This window comes from Nicotiana tabacum, chromosome 2, assembly GCF_000715075.1.
Source record: "Nicotiana tabacum cultivar K326 chromosome 2, ASM71507v2, whole genome shotgun sequence".
Classification (NCBI taxonomy): domain Eukaryota; kingdom Viridiplantae; phylum Streptophyta; class Magnoliopsida; order Solanales; family Solanaceae; genus Nicotiana; species Nicotiana tabacum.
The window spans coordinates 13,092,325-13,095,768 of record NC_134081.1 but is presented as its reverse complement, the minus strand read 5'-3'; positions in this window follow the sequence as shown (position 1 = coordinate 13,095,768).

Here is a 3,444-nt window from a genome sequence, read left to right as displayed (position 1 = left end):
ACCAGGTCTGCCTTGAAGTCCAGAAAAGTAAAAATAGTAGAAGAAGAAGAATGGAGTGGAGAAGAAGAAGAAGAAGAAGAAGAAGAAGAAGAATTTGATACAGAAAAGGACAAGATGGTTAAGTTTGGAAAAAGATCCATCTTGAAATGTAGACTCCTCAGGAACTTGGATGACGAAGGCATGGTGATGTTGCTGGAAAAATTACAATTGCAAGGTTGGAAGGACATGGTCCTTTAGATGGATAGAAAGCTTGCCAGAACTGGTATTGTGGATTTCATGGCAAATTATGAAATTAAGAATGGTAGAGTCACCAGTGTAGTGAAGGGGTGACAGTGAGTTTTGATGACAGGGGACTGGGAGAGATCTTAGGTGTACCTGCTGAAGGATACAATGACTACAAGACACTCAAATGGCTAAGTTTATAGAATCTCCCTACTGCCCTTTCCATTACAAGAAAATTTGGTGACAATGAAGAAGAGCTTGAGCCCAAGGCTATATACAAAAGTGAGATGAATCCACCCCACTAAGTGCTGCTCGAATTTGTTAACAAAGTTGTGCTACCTAGGCAGGAAAAGAGGTACATTGCCACATTCATGGACCTAGTCCTTATGGAATATCTGGAGAGTGGGAGGCAAATCAATTAGCCTGGATTTATCATCCAGCTTCTCGATAGGGTTCTGATTGGCACCAAAACTCATGCCATACCATTTGGTTTCATTCTCACGACTGTACTTGCACACTTTAAGGTACCCATCAATAAATGGGAGGTTGGTACAGGCAAGGATTACTTTAGGGGAAACACTTTGACTACTTATGACTATGAAGTCCACACCACTCTCAAAGAACCTGGTTTGTCCAAAAAGGTACATGTGAACAGCAAAGTACGAGGCTTGGTACAAGAAAGTGGGGCTAAGGATGCTGAAATTTAAAGGCTGAAGAAGAGGTTGGCAAAAGTAGAAAGTGAGAGAGATGCTCTCAGAACTGAGATTGCAAAAGAGAATGAGAAGAATGATGGCATTCTTCAGGATATGCTAAAACTGCTTTAAGCCAAGGACCAAGAACCTGGTCCTTCCCAGCCTTAAAACCTTCCTAGCCTAATTAGACAAACCAGTGACCCGGATGGGATTTCTTTTTGATTTGTTTGCTCATGATCCGGTGTTTTTGTTTCTCTTTATGCTTTGTGGATGACTAGTATCAATGATAATTAACTGTTTTTATGATCTAACTGTTTGTTGATGCTTCTTAGTTGACTAATATCATTATATTGATAAATGATGCTTGACTCCATGATTGCATTTGAAGTAGCCCCAGTGACCATGAGTAATTTCTATTAAAATCTAGTTATCTAACATAATTATGTAATTTTTCGATGATGCCAAAAGGGGAAAGATATGATGTTGCTTTTTTACTTTGGATTATGATATTAATGACCTAATGAACCTGGTCCTTGATAATTTGTGACTTTAAAATGGAAAGTGTTCTAACATTGTGTTGATGTTTAGTAAGTTGACACAAGGCCTATGCTTATGAAAAGCACAGAGTTTGTCATCATCAAAAAGGGAGAATTTTTTGGCCCAAGTAAAGGTTTGTTTTGATGATTGACAAAGAACTCGAGCATGAACTAAGTCCATACACAGTGTATACAGACATGGGCATATTTGAGCATAAGGGATGCACATGAAGGAGATAAGCTTAAGTTGTTATATCAGATATCTCCTGATGGAAAAAGGCTGCATAAATGAGAAGGAGAAGGACTCCTTACTCGAAGAGAACTTTATCCATGATAAGGGTAGAGTTAGAAGTAGAAGATAACTAGAATTCTTCTACCAAGGAAGAGTAGCATTAGAACTCTAGTTATTTCTTATTTTACTAACTCTATATATTGCAGGATGTTCTAATTTTATACGTACGCACAAACGGTGAAGTTAAACGTGGGTTGAGAGCAAAATAGAAAGATATTTTTGCAAGCAATTCTTGTGTGATTCAAGTGTGCGAACCTGAAGCTACATGTACTAGATAGAAGAATTAGTTCCAAGTGTTTGTCTTTTATTCTAGTTTCATTGTAGTAGGGTTTGCAAATTATACCTTTCAGCTTTATCTAGAGGCAATTGTATTAGGTACTCTGCGTATTCAAGTTAGAGTTAACTTGAAGTTATTGCAACAGTTAGAGGTTGGTTGATACAACGAGATTAAAGTTGATCCTTAGGTTTACAAAGAGTTTTGTAAATGCTGTTTTGGCTCAGTGATTCAGTGAAGTGTTGGAAAAATCTCACTGAGTAGTAGGTCGTGATTTTTTTACCCTTTGAGCCGGGTGTTTTCCACGTAAAAATATGTGTATTCTTTACTTTCCGTATTTACTATTTTCATAATAGTAGTATAAGAAACACTTAGAAGAACCAGGTCATTCTATAATCAGTGCACGCGAAAAATAGACACCACACAAATTACTCTCCTCTTATGTGGCATTAAAGTATAAAATATCAGCTTTATATCCTAGAGTTGGACTTGGTACTTAATCAGTATACTTGCAGATTGCCTCCGGGAAAGATCTAGCAAAATACCGGGCTGATCGTGATGGGTTCATTTCAGCTAAGAGAATTTCTCTAGCTTTTAGAAGCCACATATGTAGTCTGGATTTAAGATCCTCTCTTTCGAATCCATATGATAGATCCAGGAACCATCATTTTTATTTTTTTTTTACAAAGTTTGCTGAGTCCAGATGGGAGCTCTTTAAGAGTTGTTTTTCACGAGAAATGCTTATAATGAGAAGTCATAGTTTTCTATACATCATAAGAACATGTCAGGTGTGCTTAAGTAGTTTGTTCTCTTATCCCAAAGCAATTTCGTCTTCTGCCCGTCTTACCCTTTTTCCTTAATGCAATTTTCCCTTCTCAAGCGAATGGGAGGGAGTTAGGAGACCTTGATTCGTAACAGATATTGGAGGATATATTCAACAACATTGTTTGGGATATGGTGCCCTATGACTTTCTTTGTCTTATTTTTATCATGAAACTTCCATAGAATATCCTTCTATAACTCATTCTAACAGTTATTTTAAAAGACATTTCTGATGAGCTTTATAAGTTGATACTGTAACCTATTAGTTTTTTACTCTCCGAGCTAGTTACACAACACGACCTAGATTAAACCGATGGATTATTTGAACGACTTGTTATTAGAAGAAGTCATATTGACCTTTGCTTATCCCTTTAATAATTCGAACTAGTGCATCTAGTTTTTTTGTTAGATTAAGCAGCAGCCCCTGATTATATGAGCTTGTCAATATTATGTGTTTTTCGCTAGTTAATTTTTCCCATCTCATGTATGGGGAAACTTTCTCTCCTGCCTGTTACAGGTTGCATTTGTCGGATCCGTCACAGGCACAATGTTTCTAAGAACACGGTTACATCCCACAGATCTGGTGAACGGGAACTTATATCTTTC